The sequence below is a fragment of the Ambystoma mexicanum genome, chromosome 10 (assembly GCF_040938575.1).
Source record: "Ambystoma mexicanum isolate Mex_15411 chromosome 10, UKY_AmexF1_1, whole genome shotgun sequence".
In the NCBI taxonomy this organism is placed as follows: domain Eukaryota; kingdom Metazoa; phylum Chordata; class Amphibia; order Caudata; family Ambystomatidae; genus Ambystoma; species Ambystoma mexicanum.
The window spans coordinates 1,535,446,734-1,535,467,679 of NC_090932.1; the positions used below are offsets into that span (position 1 = coordinate 1,535,446,734).

At 50.7% G+C, this 20,946-nt stretch overlaps 6 non-coding genes across 6 annotated transcripts; all 6 read right to left on the reverse strand.

Annotated features, from left to right (window-relative positions):
- Window positions 1–1,240: 1,240 nt before the first annotated feature.
- LOC138496301 (U4 spliceosomal RNA) lies at window positions 1,241–1,381 on the reverse strand. The gene has a single exon (XR_011277826.1). It is a non-coding gene; the product is annotated as a U4 spliceosomal RNA (small nuclear RNA).
- Window positions 1,382–5,281: 3,900 nt separating this feature from the next.
- On the reverse strand, window positions 5,282–5,422 carry LOC138496653 (U4 spliceosomal RNA). The gene has a single exon (XR_011278145.1). It is a non-coding gene; the product is annotated as a U4 spliceosomal RNA (small nuclear RNA).
- Window positions 5,423–8,930: 3,508 nt separating this feature from the next.
- LOC138496682 (U4 spliceosomal RNA) lies at window positions 8,931–9,071 on the reverse strand. Its single transcript, XR_011278171.1, has one exon. It is a non-coding gene; the product is annotated as a U4 spliceosomal RNA (small nuclear RNA).
- Window positions 9,072–12,579: 3,508 nt separating this feature from the next.
- Window positions 12,580–12,720, reverse strand: LOC138496302 (U4 spliceosomal RNA). The gene has a single exon (XR_011277827.1). It is a non-coding gene; the product is annotated as a U4 spliceosomal RNA (small nuclear RNA).
- A 3,508-nt stretch (window positions 12,721–16,228) lies between these two features.
- LOC138496749 (U4 spliceosomal RNA) lies at window positions 16,229–16,369 on the reverse strand. Its single transcript, XR_011278232.1, has one exon. It is a non-coding gene; the product is annotated as a U4 spliceosomal RNA (small nuclear RNA).
- A 3,508-nt stretch (window positions 16,370–19,877) lies between these two features.
- LOC138496303 (U4 spliceosomal RNA) lies at window positions 19,878–20,018 on the reverse strand. Its single transcript, XR_011277828.1, has one exon. It is a non-coding gene; the product is annotated as a U4 spliceosomal RNA (small nuclear RNA).
- Window positions 20,019–20,946: the final 928 nt, after the last annotated feature.

A 20,946-nucleotide genomic window follows, 5' to 3' on the forward strand; every position in this document is an offset into this window, starting at 1 on the left:
TCTCACGCTGCAGTCACTAAAGCCGTCTGAGAACCCTCGACCAGCGTTCCAGATCCACCAACCAGCACACAGACAACGATTCTTCACCCCGAGCCGCCGGGTAGGGCAGCCTGCAGCCGTCCGCCCAGCCTCGCTTACCAAACTGCCTGCCAACTGATATCCGCATCTGTCGTCCCTCTTGAACTCTGTCGCCGGAGCTACAAAGCATGCTGGAAGCCACTCGATGCTGTCGAGTACCAAGATCATCTCAAACACCAGTTACATTGTGGTTCTGTCCCCCTGGTCCTTCTCCGAAGGCCCTTAGTGACATTTACGACCTCTTGCTCCCTTGCTGCTGCAACCAAATAACCTTGAACAGTTCAGACTGATTGCTTTACCGACTGCACTCCTGTCAGTATCCAGAGTGCATCCCTCTCCTTTGTGAAACTGTCTGTCCCCTGTTTTCCTTTATAGGGTGGGTTGTATTTTGTAGTGTGTTAGAACTGTCTGTTGTATTAATACTAAAGTAGATATTTGTATACAACCTTGACTGGACAGTCCCTTTTATCAGTGGGTCACAATTGTTTTTTCGCTCTGTTGCAACTAACCAGCCTGACGTTCCGTCCACTGTTCGGACCCCTTCCGGTGTACTAGAGGTGTGGGACTGATTGATGGTCTAGAAAGCGATATTCCTCCCTGGACCACTAGTGCCCCGGAAGTTGATTCGTCACACCAAGAGAGGTCGGGTTGTTGACTCCACGTGAATATGTGTCTATAGAATGCATGGGGACAGAAATGCCCTTTTGCCTCTCTTGGGAAGACTGAGATGGTGAGCGAAGGCCAAAGGTAAAGCGACCCCTCTGCTGCGGTTGGCTTCAGTGGCAGCCAGACCTCCCTGAGTAACCATCCAACAATCTGATGACTTTCGCAAGAGCAGATGTGGCAAAGAGGATCGAAGGCAGACAGGTCACTGTCTGCTAGGTTCTGAAAGCTCATGGTTTTCATGTCGTGAGATCAGGAAGGCAGCGAGACAACTGAGGCGCTTAATGCACCTGCTGCATGGTCACGGTTCCATAGACTTCGCTGCGCCGCTTGGAGTTTACGAATGCGCTAGCTTCTGGAAGTAAACCCCTTTGTTGAGGGTAGGCCACGAGAGAACAAAGAATAGAAGGGATGGGTTCCGAAAAACACACCCCTCTTGCTAGGTCTTCTCCAGTGGAGTAAAAGCGTCATTGTCTCCTTTTCAAACAAATCGGTTCAGCCTCCGTAGAGACTGTCAAAAATTACCAATTCCAGCTATATTTCAAGCTGTCATGGCGGGGTATTGGGTAAAGTTTTCAATAAGCAATAATCGCGCCTCGGTTAAACCTCATGAGCTACGATACTGCCACTGCGCAAAGCTAAAGCACCTGACCCAGAGGCCCGTGCGCCCCGGGAATGGATTCCCATTTAACTTGCACTGATCCCAGCAAGCTCCATCCTGAGCATCCTTTGTCAAACTCATAAAACCGCCTGGATTCCAGTGCCGAGATTTGTTGAGGTGAACACCTGTATCATCTTGCGCTCACCAAACTGACAGCAAATATAGTAGCAAGGTATGCATAGGATTCTGGGAGTAAACATGCAAATGAGCAGGCTGCTACCTGTGCGCTCTTTCCCTTAGCATGATCGGTGGCCTGTTGGCAAGTGACCCCGCCCTCCTGAGAGATTATTGGGCAGGCCGCTGCCAAGGCAACATGGGAGAGGCTTGAGAATGCAAAGAGCCATTGGAGGATTGCACAGGAGCGAGGACAGCATCGAGAAATGGGCTCCTTTGGGGACAGGTGAAGTGATGCTCCACCAGGACGACCAGCTGTTTCTGCAGTGCAGCCAGGACATTGACAAGAAGTGAATCAATTTGTCTCTGAGCGTTCCAACTGTTGACCAAACCATTACAATTTCGATACATTTCCATGCCATCACATACCTACCTGTTTGTGATAATTGCACTTGTCCTTGAAAATAGACCCGATTTTGCAGGGGACTCTGGGAAAAGTGAAAAGGTCCTATGTAATTCACGTCTTGTACCCTGTCTCATAGGGCGGACCCTGCAATTCTACTTCCACTCCACTGCCAAAAATGAAGCGGCCTTGCCCTGTTCAGGCTTTTTGCTGTAGCCCCTGGGCCTTTGCAGAGCCATCTGCTTAGTGTGGCTCTGCCACTGAGGTCAGAAGAGAACATTTAGCCTGAGAAACGGCTGTCTGTGTGTGCAGCTTGGAGAAGACACTGTTGCCATGGGAAAGACATGCCTGTTTGCTGTGCAAATGAAGTGCAGACACAGACAGAAGAGACCACTTGACTGGTAGGAATTGAAGAACCTGACCAAGAGTGAGGAATTAGACCATCCGCACGGGGAGTGTGCGCTCCGCCTGGGCTGGTTTGATACTTTTAAAAAAGAAATGGAATGTTGGTAGGTAAACCTCCTGGAAATGTGTGGGGCTATCCCGCACACATTTCCCAATGGACACTGCACAACAAACACATAGTCAAGTGCACTCTGGGGGACACAGTCTACCGGTGCGGTCCTCCTGTCACATTTAGCTGCAATGTGACAGCCATGGGTACATCAAAGCATCTCTGAAGGGGGAAGGCAACGCCTTCCTCCGGCCCTGGTCAGCCTACTTAAAATAGCAAAGGCTCCATCGATATGCCCTGCCTATTGTTAGGTTCTCTCTGATGGCAGCGCATACTGATGAGAGTTAAGTGAAGCAGGCCTGCCAAGAGGCCTGTTCACAGAACTAACACAGGGCAGGAAACCCCAACACCTTTTTCATATGCAATGTGTCAGCTTGAAGCTAGCTCCCACCCCTCTGTATGAAGGCCATTGAATGTCATGTGTGGAACAACTGTTTACAGTAGGCAACCGCTGCAGGGCCACCCCCTTTCAGAGGGAAGATATATGTGATTTGATGCAGACAGTCTGTTCTCGAGCTCAATTAACCAGAGAGCCACTTTGATCCACAGGAGACAGGAAGATGGGTGCGGCTTAGTAGTACATGTTGTCACCCCTTACCTTTCCTGTTGCAAAGCACTCTGGTCATGACCTTACGCATGACAGAAGATTGGTGGTGGGGACCCAGGATTGGGTCTTTAAGGTAGGCTTAGCATGCTCCAATCACTGGGGCCCATTTGGCTTTAAAAGAGGGCTGAGCCCCTCACTGAGCAGATCATCCGACGACTTCAAAAGGAGTACGAAGAAGGACTCATTCGGACCCTCGGTGATGGTACAGTCTGCCTCACGGCTTCCGCCAGTGAAGGAAGTCCAGGATTTCCAAGAGGGAAGCAAAATACCTCCCAAAACATCTCCCCGGGAACAGAGGGAGATACCTGACTCAGAGGATCCATCAAGCAGCACCAGAACCGGTACCCAGCCAGCACACAGCGTGCCCTGCTAGGTTAAGCCAGCAAGCTTCCTAGGTGGGAAGTGCCAGAGAGTCTCTGAACAAAGGACAAGGCCGTTGCCGGCAAACACTCTTCTCAGCTTTGGGTCGGCCGCCTTAAACATCGACCCAAGCATTGAGAAGAAGCTCGGAGGAGTGCCACAACAAGCATCAACCAGCGTCCATCTTTTAAGGACTTTTTCGAAGCAGTCGAGCTCTCAAACTGCGACCGGCTGCACCACTGTGGCTGTTCTCACGCTGCAGTCACTAAAGCCGTCTGAGAACCCTCGACCAGCGTTCCAGATCCACCAACCAGCACACAGACAACGATTCTTCACCCCGAGCCGCCGGGTAGGGCAGCCTGCAGCCGTCCGCCCAGCCTCGCTTACCAAACTTCCTGCCAACTGATATCCGCATCTGTCGTCCCTCTTGAACTCTGTCGCCGGAGCTACAAAGCATGCTGGAAGCCACTCGATGCTGTCGAGTACCAAGATCATCTCAAACACCAGTTACATTGTGGTTCTGTCCCCCTGGTCCTTCTCCGAAGGCCCTTAGTGACATTTACGACCTCTTGCTCCCTTGCTGCTGCAACCAAATAACCTTGAACAGTTCAGACTGATTGCTTTACCGACTGCACTCCTGTCAGTATCCAGAGTGCATCCCTCTCCTTTGTGAAACTGTCTGTCCCCTGTTTTCCTTTATAGGGTGGGTTGTATTTTGTAGTGTGTTAGAACTGTCTGTTGTATTAATACTAAAGTAGATATTTGTATACAACCTTGACTGGACAGTCCCTTTTATCAGTGGGTCACAATTGTTTTTTCGCTCTGTTGCAACTAACCAGCCTGACGTTCCGTCCACTGTTCGGACCCCTTCCGGTGTACTAGAGGTGTGGGACTGATTGATGGTCTAGAAAGCGATATTCCTCCCTGGACCACTAGTGCCCCGGAAGTTGATTCGTCACACCAAGAGAGGTCGGGTTGTTGACTCCACGTGAATATGTGTCTATAGAATGCATGGGGACAGAAATGCCCTTTTGCCTCTCTTGGGAAGACTGAGATGGTGAGCGAAGGCCAAAGGTAAAGCGACCCCTCTGCTGCGGTTGGCTTCAGTGGCAGCCAGACCTCCCTGAGTAACCATCCAACAATCTGATGACTTTCGCAAGAGCAGATGTGGCAAAGAGGATCGAAGGCAGACAGGTCACTGTCTGCTAGGTTCTGAAAGCTCATGGTTTTCATGTCGTGAGATCAGGAAGGCAGCGAGACAACTGAGGCGCTTAATGCACCTGCTGCATGGTCACGGTTCCATAGACTTCGCTGCGCCGCTTGGAGTTTACGAATGCGCTAGCTTCTGGAAGTAAACCCCTTTGTTGAGGGTAGGCCACGAGAGAACAAAGAATAGAAGGGATGGGTTCCGAAAAACACACCCCTCTTGCTAGGTCTTCTCCGGTGGAGTAAAAGCGTCATTGGGCCTCATTACGACCCTGGCGCTAAGGGGTCTGCGCCAGCGTTAGCTGCGCGGACCCCTTACCGCCAACTACGAGTTCCTGGAGCGCCATGGTCATTTTTCCGCCCGCTTTTTGCGGGCGGAAAAATCCATGGCGCTCTGGGACCTTGGTGTTAATTACGCCACCGTATTTTACGGTGGCGTAATTAACTCCTTCCCCACTCCCATTGAGCCCTATGGGGCCGAAATGGGAATGGGGAAGGGTAAATGGGTCAATGGGGACTTACCGCCCCGCCGACCTCGGAATGGGGCGGTAAGTCCGCCATCCGCCATGGCGTAAAGGGACTTTGCGCCATGGCCGGAAAGTCCGTCGATGGCGGAAAAAATCCGCCAGGGTCGTAATGAGGGCCATTGTCTCCTTTTCAAACAAATCGGTTCAGCCTCCGTAGAAACTGTCAAAAATTACCAATTCCAGCTATATTTCAAGCTGTCATGGCGGGGTATTGGGTAAAGTTTTCAATAAGCAATAATCGCGCCTCGGTTAAACCTCATGAGCTACGATACTGCCACTGCGCAAAGCTAAAGCACCTGACCCAGAGGCCCGTGCGCCCCGGGAATGGATTCCCATTTAACTTGCAGTGATCCAAGCAAGCTTCATCCTGAGCATCCTTTGTCAAACTCATAAAACCGCCTGGATTCCAGTGCCGAGATTTGTTGAGGTGAACACCTGTATCATCTTGCGCTCACCAAACTGACAGCAAATATAGTAGCAATGTATGCATAGGATTCTGGGAGTAAACATGCAAATGAGCAGGCTGCTACCTGTGCGCTCTTTCCCTTAGCATGATCGGTGGCCTGTTGGCAAGTGACCCCGCCCTCCTGAGAGATTATTGGGCAGGCCGCTGCCAAGGCAACATGGGAGAGGCTTGAGAATGCAAAGAGCCATTGGAGGATTGCACAGGAGCGAGGACAGCATCGAGAAATGGGCTCCTTTGGGGACAGGTGAAGTGATGCTCCACCAGGACGACCAGCTGTTTCTGCAGTGCAGCCAGGACATTGACAAGAAGTGAATCAATTTGTCTCTGAGCGTTCCAACTGTTGACCAAACCATTACAATTTCGATACATTTCCATGCCATCACATACCTACCTGTTTGTGATAATTGCACTTGTCCTTGAAAATAGACCCGATTTTGCAGGGGACTCTGGGAAAAGTGAAAAGGTCCTATGTAATTCACGTCTTGTACCCTGTCTCATAGGGCGGACCCTGCAATTCTACTTCCACTCCACTGCCAAAAATGAAGCGGCCTTGCCCTGTTCAGGCTTTTTGCTGTAGCCCCTGGGCCTTTGCAGAGCCATCTGCTTAGTGTGGCTCTGCCACTGAGGTCAGAAGAGAACATTTAGCCTGAGAAACGGCTGTCTGTGTGTGCAGCTTGGAGAAGACACTGTTGCCATGGGAAAGACATGCCTGTTTGCTGTGCAAATGAAGTGCAGACACAGACAGAAGAGACCACTTGACTGGTAGGAATTGAAGAACCTGACCAAGAGTGAGGAATTAGACCATCCGCACGGGGAGTGTGCGCTCCGCCTGGGCTGGTTTGATACTTTTAAAAAAGAAATGGAATGTTGGTAGGTAAACCTCCTGGAAATGTGTGGGGCTATCCCGCACACATTTCCCAATGGACACTGCACAACAAACACATAGTCAAGTGCACTCTGGGGGACACAGTCTACCGGTGCGGTCCTCCTGTCACATTTAGCTGCAATGTGACAGCCATGGGTACATCAAAGCATCTCTGAAGGGGGAAGGCAACGCCTTCCTCCGGCCCTGGTCAGCCTACTTAAAATAGCAAAGGCTCCATCGATATGCCCTGCCTATTGTTAGGTTCTCTCTGATGGCAGCGCATACTGATGAGAGTTAAGTGAAGCAGGCCTGCCAAGAGGCCTGTTCACAGAACTAACACAGGGCAGGAAACCCCAACACCTTTTTCATATGCAATGTGTCAGCTTGAAGCTAGCTCCCACCCCTCTGTATGAAGGCCATTGAATGTCATGTGTGGAACAACTGTTTACAGTAGGCAACCGCTGCAGGGCCACCCCCTTTCAGAGGGAAGATATATGTGATTTGATGCAGACAGTCTGTTCTCGAGCTCAATTAACCAGAGAGCCACTTTGATCCACAGGAGACAGGAAGATGGGTGCGGCTTAGTAGTAAATGTTGTCACCCCTTACCTTTCCTGTTGCAAAGCACTCTGGTCATGACCTTACGCATGACAGAAGATTGGTGGTGGGGACCCAGGATTGGGTCTTTAAGGTAGGCTTAGCATGCTCCAATCACTGGGGCCCATTTGGCTTTAAAAGAGGGCTGAGCCCCTCACTGAGCAGATCATCCGACGACTTCAAAAGGAGTACGAAGAAGGACTCATTCGGACCCTCGGTGATGGTACAGTCTGCCTCACGGCTTCCGCCAGTGAAGGAAGTCCAGGATTTCCAAGAGGGAAGCAAAATACCTCCCAAAACATCTCCCAGGGAACAGAGGGAGATACCCGACTCAGAGGATCCATCAAGCAGCACCAGAACCGGTACCCAGCCAGCACACAGCGTGCCCTGCTAGGTTAAGCCAGCAAGCTTCCTAGGTGGGAAGTGCCAGAGAGTCTCTGAACAAAGGACAAGGCCGTTGCCGGCAAACACTCTTCTCAGCTTTGGGTCGGCCGCCTTAAACGTCGACCCAAGCATTGAGAAGAAGCTCGGAGGAGTGCCACAACAAGCATCAACCAGCGTCCATCTTTTAAGGACTTTTTCGAAGCAGTCGAGCTCTCAAACTGCGACCGGCTGCACCACTGTGGCTGTTCTCACGCTGCAGTCACTAAAGCCGTCTGAGAACCCTCGACCAGCGTTCCAGATCCACCAACCAGCACAGAGACAACGATTCTTCACCCCGAGCCGCCGGGTAGGGCAGCCTGCAGCCGTCCGCCCAGCCTCGCTTACCAAACTGCCTGCCAACTGATATCCGCATCTGTCGTCCCTCTTGAACTCTGTCGCCGGAGCTACAAAGCATGCTGGAAGCCACTCGATGCTGTCGAGTACCAAGATCATCTCAAACACCAGTTACATTGTGGTTCTGTCCCCCTGGTCCTTCTCCGAAGGCCCTTAGTGACATTTACGACCTCTTGCTCCCTTGCTGCTGCAACCAAATAACCTTGAACAGTTCAGACTGATTGCTTTACCGACTGCACTCCTGTCAGTATCCAGAGTGCATCCCTCTCCTTTGTGAAACTGTCTGTCCCCTGTTTTCCTTTATAGGGTGGGTTGTATTTTGTAGTGTGTTAGAACTGTCTGTTGTATTAATACTAAAGTAGATATTTGTATACAACCTTGACTGGACAGTCCCTTTTATCAGTGGGTCACAATTGTTTTTTCGCTCTGTTGCAACTAACCAGCCTGACGTTCCGTCCACTGTTCGGACCCCTTCCGGTGTACTAGAGGTGTGGGACTGATTGATGGTCTAGAAAGCGATATTCCTCCCTGGACCACTAGTGCCCCGGAAGTTGATTCGTCACACCAAGAGAGGTCGGGTTGTTGACTCCACGTGAATATGTGTCTATAGAATGCATGGGGACAGAAATGCCCTTTTGCCTCTCTTGGGAAGACTGAGATGGTGAGCGAAGGCCAAAGGTAAAGCGACCCCTCTGCTGCGGTTGGCTTCAGTGGCAGCCAGACCTCCCTGAGTAACCATCCAACAATCTGATGACTTTCGCAAGAGCAGATGTGGCAAAGAGGATCGAAGGCAGACAGGTCACTGTCTGCTAGGTTCTGAAAGCTCATGGTTTTCATGTCGTGAGATCAGGAAGGCAGCGAGACAACTGAGGCGCTTAATGCACCTGCTGCATGGTCACGGTTCCATAGACTTCGCTGCGCCGCTTGGAGTTTACGAATGCGCTAGCTTCTGGAAGTAAACCCCTTTGTTGAGGGTAGGCCACGAGAGAACAAAGAATAGAAGGGATGGGTTCCGAAAAACACACCCCTCTTGCTAGGTCTTCTCCAGTGGAGTAAAAGCGTCATTGTCTCCTTTTCAAACAAATCGGTTCAGCCTCCGTAGAGACTGTCAAAAATTACCAATTCCAGCTATATTTCAAGCTGTCATGGCGGGGTATTGGGTAAAGTTTTCAATAAGCAATAATCGCGCCTCGGTTAAACCTCATGAGCTACGATACTGCCACTGTGCAAAGCTAAAGCACCTGACCCAGAGGCCCGTGCGCCCCGGGAATGGATTCCCATTTAACTTGCAGTGATCCCAGCAAGCTTCATCCTGAGCATCCTTTGTCAAACTCATAAAACCGCCTGGATTCCAGTGCCGAGATTTGTTGAGGTGAACACCTGTATCATCTTGCGCTCACCAAACTGACAGCAAATATAGTAACAAGGTATGCATAGGATTCTGGGAGTAAACATGCAAATGAGCAGGCTGCTACCTGTGCGCTCTTTCCCTTAGCATGATCGGTGGCCTGTTGGCAAGTGACCCCGCCCTCCTGAGAGATTATTGGGCAGGCCGCTGCCAAGGCAACATGGGAGAGGCTTGAGAATGCAAAGAGCCATTGGAGGATTGCACAGGAGCGAGGACAGCATCGAGAAATGGGCTCCTTTGGGGACAGGTGAAGTGATGCTCCACCAGGACGACCAGCTGTTTCTGCAGTGCAGCCAGGACATTGACAAGAAGTGAATCAATTTGTCTCTGAGCGTTCCAACTGTTGACCAAACCATTACAATTTCGATACATTTCCATGCCATCACATACCTACCTGTTTGTGATAATTGCACTTGTCCTTGAAAATAGACCCGATTTTGCAGGGGACTCTGGGAAAAGTGAAAAGGTCCTATGTAATTCACGTCTTGTACCCTGTCTCATAGGGCGGACCCTGCAATTCTACTTCCACTCCACTGCCAAAAATGAAGCGGCCTTGCCCTGTTCAGGCTTTTTGCTGTAGCCCCTGGGCCTTTGCAGAGCCATCTGCTTAGTGTGGCTCTGCCACTGAGGTCAGAAGAGAACATTTAGCCTGAGAAACGGCTGTCTGTGTGTGCAGCTTGGAGAAGACACTGTTGCCATGGGAAAGACATGCCTGTTTGCTGTGCAAATGAAGTGCAGACACAGACAGAAGAGACCACTTGACTGGTAGGAATTGAAGAACCTGACCAAGAGTGAGGAATTAGACCATCCGCACGGGGAGTGTGCGCTCCGCCTGGGCTGGTTTGATACTTTTAAAAAAGAAATGGAATGTTGGTAGGTAAACCTCCTGGAAATGTGTGGGGCTATCCCGCACACATTTCCCAACGGACACTGCACAACAAACACATAGTCAAGTGCACTCTGGGGGACACAGTCTACCGGTGCGGTCCTCCTGTCACATTTAGCTGCAATGTGACAGCCATGGGTACATCAAAGCATCTCTGAAGGGGGAAGGCAACGCCTTCCTCCGGCCCTGGTCAGCCTACTTAAAATAGCAAAGGCTCCATCGATATGCCCTGCCTATTGTTAGGTTCTCTCTGATGGCAGCGCATACTGATGAGAGTTAAGTGAAGCAGGCCTGCCAAGAGGCCTGTTCACAGAACTAACACAGGGCAGGAAACCCCAACACCTTTTTCATATGCAATGTGTCAGCTTGAAGCTAGCTCCCACCCCTCTGTATGAAGGCCATTGAATGTCATGTGTGGAACAACTGTTTACAGTAGGCAACCGCTGCAGGGCCACCCCCTTTCAGAGGGAAGATATATGTGATTTGATGCAGACAGTCTGTTCTCGAGCTCAATTAACCAGAGAGCCACTTTGATCCACAGGAGACAGGAAGATGGGTGCGGCTTAGTAGTACATGTTGTCACCCCTTACCTTTCCTGTTGCAAAGCACTCTGGTCATGACCTTACGCATGACAGAAGATTGGTGGTGGGGACCCAGGATTGGGTCTTTAAGGTAGGCTTAGCATGCTCCAATCACTGGGGCCCATTTGGCTTTAAAAGAGGGCTGAGCCCCTCACTGAGCAGATCATCCGACGACTTCAAAAGGAGTACGAAGAAGGACTCATTCGGACCCTCGGTGATGGTACAGTCTGCCTCACGGCTTCCGCCAGTGAAGGAAGTCCAGGATTTCCAAGAGGGAAGCAAAATACCTCCCAAAACATCTCCCAGGGAACAGAGGGAGATACCCGACTCAGAGGATCCATCAAGCAGCACCAGAACCGGTACCCAGCCAGCACACAGCGTGCCCTGCTAGGTTAAGCCAGCAAGCTTCCTAGGTGGGAAGTGCCAGAGAGTCTCTGAACAAAGGACAAGGCCGTTGCCGGCAAACACTCTTCTCAGCTTTGGGTCGGCCGCCTTAAACGTCGACCCAAGCATTGAGAAGAAGCTCGGAGGAGTGCCACAACAAGCATCAACCAGCGTCCATCTTTTAAGGACTTTTTCGAAGCAGTCGAGCTCTCAAACTGCGACCGGCTGCACCACTGTGGCTGTTCTCACGCTGCAGTCACTAAAGCCGTCTGAGAACCCTCGACCAGCGTTCCAGATCCACCAACCAGCACAGAGACAACGATTCTTCACCCCGAGCCGCCGGGTAGGGCAGCCTGCAGCCGTCCGCCCAGCCTCGCTTACCAAACTGCCTGCCAACTGATATCCGCATCTGTCGTCCCTCTTGAACTCTGTCGCCGGAGCTACAAAGCATGCTGGAAGCCACTCGATGCTGTCGAGTACCAAGATCATCTCAAACACCAGTTACATTGTGGTTCTGTCCCCCTGGTCCTTCTCCGAAGGCCCTTAGTGACATTTACGACCTCTTGCTCCCTTGCTGCTGCAACCAAATAACCTTGAACAGTTCAGACTGATTGCTTTACCGACTGCACTCCTGTCAGTATCCAGAGTGCATCCCTCTCCTTTGTGAAACTGTCTGTCCCCTGTTTTCCTTTATAGGGTGGGTTGTATTTTGTAGTGTGTTAGAACTGTCTGTTGTATTAATACTAAAGTAGATATTTGTATACAACCTTGACTGGACAGTCCCTTTTATCAGTGGGTCACAATTGTTTTTTCGCTCTGTTGCAACTAACCAGCCTGACGTTCCGTCCACTGTTCGGACCCCTTCCGGTGTACTAGAGGTGTGGGACTGATTGATGGTCTAGAAAGCGATATTCCTCCCTGGACCACTAGTGCCCCGGAAGTTGATTCGTCACACCAAGAGAGGTCGGGTTGTTGACTCCACGTGAATATGTGTCTATAGAATGCATGGGGACAGAAATGCCCTTTTGCCTCTCTTGGGAAGACTGAGATGGTGAGCGAAGGCCAAAGGTAAAGCGACCCCTCTGCTGCGGTTGGCTTCAGTGGCAGCCAGACCTCCCTGAGTAACCATCCAACAATCTGATGACTTTCGCAAGAGCAGATGTGGCAAAGAGGATCGAAGGCAGACAGGTCACTGTCTGCTAGGTTCTGAAAGCTCATGGTTTTCATGTCGTGAGATCAGGAAGGCAGCGAGACAACTGAGGCGCTTAATGCACCTGCTGCATGGTCACGGTTCCATAGACTTCGCTGCGCCGCTTGGAGTTTACGAATGCGCTAGCTTCTGGAAGTAAACCCCTTTGTTGAGGGTAGGCCACGAGAGAACAAAGAATAGAAGGGATGGGTTCCGAAAAACACACCCCTCTTGCTAGGTCTTCTCCAGTGGAGTAAAAGCGTCATTGTCTCCTTTTCAAACAAATCGGTTCAGCCTCCGTAGAGACTGTCAAAAATTACCAATTCCAGCTATATTTCAAGCTGTCATGGCGGGGTATTGGGTAAAGTTTTCAATAAGCAATAATCGCGCCTCGGTTAAACCTCATGAGCTACGATACTGCCACTGCGCAAAGCTAAAGCACCTGACCCAGAGGCCCGTGCGCCCCGGGAATGGATTCCCATTTAACTTGCACTGATCCCAGCAAGCTCCATCCTGAGCATCCTTTGTCAAACTCATAAAACCGCCTGGATTCCAGTGCCGAGATTTGTTGAGGTGAACACCTGTATCATCTTGCGCTCACCAAACTGACAGCAAATATAGTAGCAAGGTATGCATAGGATTCTGGGAGTAAACATGCAAATGAGCAGGCTGCTACCTGTGCGCTCTTTCCCTTAGCATGATCGGTGGCCTGTTGGCAAGTGACCCCGCCCTCCTGAGAGATTATTGGGCAGGCCGCTGCCAAGGCAACATGGGAGAGGCTTGAGAATGCAAAGAGCCATTGGAGGATTGCACAGGAGCGAGGACAGCATCGAGAAATGGGCTCCTTTGGGGACAGGTGAAGTGATGCTCCACCAGGACGACCAGCTGTTTCTGCAGTGCAGCCAGGACATTGACAAGAAGTGAATCAATTTGTCTCTGAGCGTTCCAACTGTTGACCAAACCATTACAATTTCGATACATTTCCATGCCATCACATACCTACCTGTTTGTGATAATTGCACTTGTCCTTGAAAATAGACCCGATTTTGCAGGGGACTCTGGGAAAAGTGAAAAGGTCCTATGTAATTCACGTCTTGTACCCTGTCTCATAGGGCGGACCCTGCAATTCTACTTCCACTCCACTGCCAAAAATGAAGCGGCCTTGCCCTGTTCAGGCTTTTTGCTGTAGCCCCTGGGCCTTTGCAGAGCCATCTGCTTAGTGTGGCTCTGCCACTGAGGTCAGAAGAGAACATTTAGCCTGAGAAACGGCTGTCTGTGTGTGCAGCTTGGAGAAGACACTGTTGCCATGGGAAAGACATGCCTGTTTGCTGTGCAAATGAAGTGCAGACACAGACAGAAGAGACCACTTGACTGGTAGGAATTGAAGAACCTGACCAAGAGTGAGGAATTAGACCATCCGCACGGGGAGTGTGCGCTCCGCCTGGGCTGGTTTGATACTTTTAAAAAAGAAATGGAATGTTGGTAGGTAAACCTCCTGGAAATGTGTGGGGCTATCCCGCACACATTTCCCAATGGACACTGCACAACAAACACATAGTCAAGTGCACTCTGGGGGACACAGTCTACCGGTGCGGTCTTCCTGTCACATTTAGCTGCAATGTGACAGCCATGGGTACATCAAAGCATCTCTGAAGGGGGAAGGCAACGCCTTCCTCCGGCCCTGGTCAGCCTACTTAAAATAGCAAAGGCTCCATCGATATGCCCTGCCTATTGTTAGGTTCTCTCTGATGGCAGCGCATACTGATGAGAGTTAAGTGAAGCAGGCCTGCCAAGAGGCCTGTTCACAGAACTAACACAGGGCAGGAAACCCCAACACCTTTTTCATATGCAATGTGTCAGCTTGAAGCTAGCTCCCACCCCTCTGTATGAAGGCCATTGAATGTCATGTGTGGAACAACTGTTTACAGTAGGCAACCGCTGCAGGGCCACCCCCTTTCAGAGGGAAGATATATGTGATTTGATGCAGACAGTCTGTTCTCGAGCTCAATTAACCAGAGAGCCACTTTGATCCACAGGAGACAGGAAGATGGGTGCGGCTTAGTAGTACATGTTGTCACCCCTTACCTTTCCTGTTGCAAAGCACTCTGGTCATGACCTTACGCATGACAGAAGATTGGTGGTGGGGACCCAGGATTGGGTCTTTAAGGTAGGCTTAGCATGCTCCAATCACTGGGGCCCATTTGGCTTTAAAAGAGGGCTGAGCCCCTCACTGAGCAGATCATCCGACGACTTCAAAAGGAGTACGAAGAAGGACTCATTCGGACCCTCGGTGATGGTACAGTCTGCCTCACGGCTTCCGCCAGTGAAGGAAGTCCAGGATTTCCAAGAGGGAAGCAAAATACCTCCCAAAACATCTCCCAGGGAACAGAGGGAGATACCCGACTCAGAGGATCCATGAAGCAGCACCAGAACCGGTACCCAGCCAGCACACAGCGTGCCCTGCTAGGTTAAGCCAGCAAGCTTCCTAGGTGGGAAGTGCCAGAGAGTCTCTGAACAAAGGACAAGGCCGTTGCCGGCAAACACTCTTCTCAGCTTTGGGTCGGCCGCCTTAAACGTCGACCCAAGCATTGAGAAGAAGCTCGGAGGAGTGCCACAACAAGCATCAACCAGCGTCCATCTTTTAAGGACTTTTTCGAAGCAGTCGAGCTCTCAAACTGCGACCGGCTGCACCACTGTGGCTGTTCTCACGCTGCAGTCACTAAAGCCGTCTGAGAACCCTCGACCAGCGTTCCAGATCCACCAACCAGCACACAGACAACGATTCTTCACCCCGAGCCGCCGGGTAGGGCAGCCTGCAGCCGTCCGCCCAGCCTCGCTTACCAAACTGCCTGCCAACTGATATCCGCATCTGTCGTCCCTCTTGAACTCTGTCGCCGGAGCAACAAAGCATGCTGGAAGCCACTCGATGCTGTCGAGTACCAAGATCATCTCAAACACTAGTTACATTGTGGTTCTGTCCCCCTGGTCCTTCTCCGAAGGCCCTTAGTGACATTTACGACCTCTTGCTCCCTTGCTGCTGCAACCAAATAACCTTGAACAGTTCAGACTGATTGCTTTACCGACTCCACTCCTGTCAGTATCCAGAGTGCATCCCTCTCCTTTGTGAAACTGTCTGTCCCCTGTTTTCCTTTATAGGGTGGGTTGTATTTTGTAGTGTGTTAGAACTGTCTGTTGTATTAATACTAAAGTAGATATTTGTATACAACCTTGACTGGACAGTCCCTTTTATCAGTGGGTCACAATTGTTTTTTCGCTCTGTTGCAACTAACCAGCCTGACGTTCCGTCCACTGTTCGGACCCCTTCCGGTGTACTAGAGGTGTGGGACTGATTGATGGTCTAGAAAGCGATATTCCTCCCTGGACCACTAGTGCCCCGGAAGTTGATTCGTCACACCAAGAGAGGTCGGGTTGTTGACTCCACGTGAATATGTGTCTATAGAATGCATGGGGACAGAAATGCCCTTTTGCCTCTCTTGGGAAGACTGAGATGGTGAGCGAAGGCCAAAGGTAAAGCGACCCCTCTGCTGCGGTTGGCTTCAGTGGCAGCCAGACCTCCCTGAGTAACCATCCAACAATCTGATGACTTTCGCAAGAGCAGATGTGGCAAAGAGGATCGAAGGCAGACAGGTCACTGTCTGCTAGGTTCTGAAAGCTCATGGTTTTCATGTTGTGAGATCAGGAAGGCAGCGAGACAACTGAGGCGCTTAATGCACCTGCTGCATGGTCACGGTTCCATAGACTTCGCTGCGCCGCTTGGAGTTTACGAATGCGCTAGCTTCTGGAAGTAAACCCCTTTGTTGAGGGTAGGCCACGAGAGAACAAAGAATAGAAGGGATGGGTTCCGAAAAACACACCCCTCTTGCTAGGTCTTCTCCAGTGGAGTAAAAGCGTCATTGTCTCCTTTTCAAACAAATCGGTTCAGCCTCCGTAGAGACTGTCAAAAATTACCAATTCCAGCTATATTTCAAGCTGTCATGGCGGGGTATTGGGTAAAGTGTTCAATAAGCAATAATCGCGCCTCGGTTAAACCTCATGAGCTACGATACTGCCACTGCGCAAAGCTAAAGCACCTGACCCAGAGGCCCGTGCGCCCCGGGAATGGATTCCCATTTAACTTGCACTGATCCCAGCAAGCTCCATCCTGAGCATCCTTTGTCAAACTCATAAAACCGCCTGGATTCCAGTGCCGAGATTTGTTGAGGTGAACACCTGTATCATCTTGCGCTCACCAAACTGACAGCAAATATAGTAGCAAGGTATGCATAGGATTCTGGGAGTAAACATGCAAATGAGCAGGCTGCTACCTGTGCGCTCTTTCCCTTAGCATGATCGGTGGCCTGTTGGCAAGTGACCCCGCCCTCCTGAGAGACTATTGGGCAGGCCGCTGCCAAGGCAACATGGGAGAGGCTTGAGAATGCAAAGAGCCATTGGAGGATTGCACAGGAGCGAGGACAGCATCGAGAAATGGGCTCCTTTGGGGACAGGTGAAGTGATGCTCCACCAGGACGACCAGCTGTTTCTGCAGTGCAGCCAGGACATTGACAAGAAGTGAATCAATTTGTCTCTGAGCGTTCCAACTGTTGACCAAACCATTACAATTTCGATACATTTCCATGCCATCACATACCTACCTGTTTGTGATAATTGCACTTGTCCTTGAAAATAGACCCGATTTTGCAGGGGACTCTGGGAAAAGTGAAAAGGTCCTATGTAATTCACGTCTTGTACCCTGTCTCATAGGGCGGACCCTGCAATTCTACTTCAACTCCACTGCCAAAAATGAAGCGGCCTTGCCCTGTTCAGGCTTTTTGCTGTAGCCCCTGGGCCTTTGCAGAGCCATCTGCTTAGTGTGGCTCTGCCACTGAGGTCAGAAGAGAACATTTAGCCTGAGAAACGGCTGTCTGTGTGTGCAGCTTGGAGAAGACACTGTTGCCATGGGAAAGACATGCCTGTTTGCTGTGCAAATGAAGTGCAGACACAGACAGAAGAGACCACTTGACTGGTAGGAATTGAAGAACCTGACCAAGAGTGAGGAATTAGACCATCCGCACGGGGAGTGTGCGCTCCGCCTGGGCTGGTTTGATACTTTTAAAAAAGAAATGGAATGTTGGTAGGTAAACCTCCTGGAAATGTGTGGGGCTATCCCGCACACATTTCCCAATGGACACTGCACAACAAACACATAGTCAAGTGCACTCTGGGGGACACAGTCTACCGGTGCGGTCCTCCTGTCACATTTAGCTGCAATGTGACAGCCATGGGTACATCAAAGCATCTCTGAAGGGGGAAGGCAACGCCTTCCTCCGGCCCTGGTCAGCCTACTTAAAATAGCAAAGGCTCCATCGATATGCCCTGCCTATTGTTAGGTTCTCTCTGATGGCAGCGCATACTGATGAGAGTTAAGTGAAGCAGGCATGCCAAGAGGCCTGTTCACAGAACTAACACAGGGCAGGAAACCCCAACACCTTTTTCATATGCAATGTGTCAGCTTGAAGCTAGCTCCCACCCCTCTGTATGAAGGCCATTGAATGTCATGTGTGGAACAACTGTTTACAGTAGGCAACCGCTGCAGGGCCACCCCCTTTCAGAAGGAAGATATATGTGATTTGATGCAGACAGTCTGTTCTCGAGCTCAATTAACCAGAGAGCCACTTTGATCCACAGGAGACAGGAAGATGGGTGCGGCTTAGTAGTACATGTTGTCACCCCTTACCTTTCCTGTTGCAAAGCACTCTGGTCATGACCTTACGCATGACAGAAGATTGGTGGTGGGGACCCAGGATTGGGTCTTTAAGGTAGGCTTAGCATGCTCCAATCACTGGGGCCCATTTGGCTTTAAAAGAGGGCTGAGCCCCTCACTGAGCAGATCATCCGACGACTTCAAAAGGAGTACGAAGAAGGACTCATTCGGACCCTCGGTGATGGTACAGTCTGCCTCACGGCTTCCGCCAGTGAAGGAAGTCCAGGATTTCCAAGAGGGAAGCAAAATACCTCCCAAAACATCTCCCAGGGAACAGAGGGAGATACCCGACTCAGAGGATCCATCAAGCAGCACCAGAACCGGTACCCAGCCAGCACACAGCGTGCCCTGCTAGGTTAAGCCAGCAAGCTTCCTAGGTGGGAAGTGCCAGAGAGTCTCTGAACAAAGGACAAGGCCGTTGCCGGCAAACACTCTTCTCAGCTTTGGGTCGGCCGCCTTAAACGTCGACCCAAGCATTGAGAAGAAGCTCGGAGGAGTGCCACAACAAGCATCAACCAGCGTCCATCTTTTAAGGACTTTTTCGAAGCAGTCGAGCTCTCAAACTGCGACCGGCTGCACCACTGTGGCTGTTCTCACGCTGCAGTCACTAAAGCCGTCTGAGAACCCTCGACCAGCGTTCCAGATCCACCAACCAGCACACAGACAACGATTCTTCACCCCGAGCCGCCGGGTAGGGCAGCCTGCAGCCGTCCGCCCAGCCTCGCTTACCAAACTGCCTGCCAACTGATATCCGCATCTGTCGTCCCTCTTGAACTCTGTCGCCGGAGCTACAAAGCATGCTGGAAGCCACTCGATGCTGTCGAGTACCAAGATCATCTCAAACACCAGTTACATTGTGGTTCTGTCCCCCTGGTCCTTCTCCGAAGGCCCTTAGTGACATTTACGACCTCTTGCTCCCTTGCTGCTGCAACCAAATAACCTTGAACAGTTCAGACTGATTGCTTTACCGACTGCACTCCTGTCAGTATCCAGAGTGCATCCCTCTCCTTTGTGAAACTGTCTGTCCCCTGTTTTCCTTTATAGGGTGGGTTGTATTTTGTAGTGTGTTAGAACTGTCTGTTGTATTAATACTAAAGTAGATATTTGTATACAACCTTGACTGGACAGTCCCTTTTATCAGTGGGTCACAATTGTTTTTTCGCTCTGTTGCAACTAACCAGCCTGACGTTCCGTCCACTGTTCGGACCCCTTCCGGTGTACTAGAGGTGTGGGACGGATTGATGGTCTAGAAAGCGATATTCCTCCCTGGACCACTAGTGCCCCGGAAGTTGATTCGTCACACCAAGAGAGGTCGGGTTGTTGACTCCACGTGAATATGTGTCTATAGAATGCATGGGGACCTAAATGCCCTTTTGCCTCTCTTGGGAAGACTGAGATGGTGAGCGAAGGCCAAAGGTAAAGCGACCCCTCTGCTGCGGTTGGCTTCAGTGGCAGCCAGACCTCCCTGAGTAACCATCCAACAATCTGATGACTTTCGCAAGAGCAGATGTGGCAAAGAGGATCGAAGGCAGACAGGTCACTGTCTGCTAGGTTCTGAAAGCTCATGGTTTTCATGTCGTGAGATCAGGAAGGCAGCGAGACAACTGAGGCGCTTAATGCACCTGCTGCATGGTCACGGTTCCATAGACTTCGCTGCGCCGCTTGGAGTTTACGAATGCGCTAGCTTCTGGAAGTAAACCCCTTTGTTGAGGGTAGGCCACGAGAGAACAAAGAATAGAAGGGATGGGTTCCGAAAAACACACCCCTCTTGCTAGGTCTTCTCCAGTGGAGTAAAAGCGTCATTGTCTCCTTTTCAAACAAATCGGTTCAGCCTCCGTAGAGACTGTCAAAAATTACCAATTCCAGCTATATTTCAAGCTGTCATGGCGGGGTATTGGGTAAAGTTTTCAATAAGCAATAATCGCGCCTCGGTTAAACCTCATGAGCTACGATACTGCCACTGCGCAAAGCTAAAGCACCTGACCCAGAGGCCCGTGCGCCCCGGGAATGGATTTCCATTTAACTTGCACTGATCCCAGCAAGCTCCATCTTGAGCATCCTTTGTCAAACTCATAAAACCGCCTGGATTCCAGTGCCGAGATTTGTTGAGGTGAACACCTGTATCATCTTGCGCTCACCAAACTGACAGCAAATATAGTAGCAAGGTATGCATAGGATTCTGGGAGTAAACATGCAAATGAGCAGGCTGCTACCTGTGCGCTCTTTCCCTTAGCATGATCGGTGGCCTGTTGGCAAGTGACCCCGCCCTCCTGAGAGATTATTGGGCAGGCCGCTGCCAAGGCAACATGGGAGAGGCTTGAGAATGCAAAGAGCCATTGGAGGATTGCACAGGAGCGAGGACAGCATCGAGAAATGGGCTCCTTTGGGGACAGGTGAAGTGATGCTCCACCAGGACGACCAGCTGTTTCTGCAGTGCAGCCAGGACATTGACAAGAAGTGAATCAATTTGTCTCTGAGCGTTCCAACTGTTGACCAAACCATTACAATTTCGATACATTTCCATGCCATCACATACCTACCTGTTTGTGATAATTGCACTTGTCCTTGAAAATAGACCCGATTTTGCAGGGGACTCTGGGAAAAGTGAAAAGGTCCTATGTAATTCACGTCTTGTACCCTGTCTCATAGGGCGGACCCTGCAATTCTACTTCCACTCCACTGCCAAAAATGAAGCGGCCTTGCCCTGTTCAGGCTTTTTGCTGTAGCCCCTGGGCCTTTGCAGAGCCATCTGCTTAGTGTGGCTCTGCCACTGAGGTCAGAAGAGAACATTTAGCCTGAGAAACGGCTGTCTGTGTGTGCAGCTTGGAGAAGACACTGTTGCCATGGGAAAGACATGCCTGTTTGCTGTGCAAATGAAGTGCAGACACAGACAGAAGAGA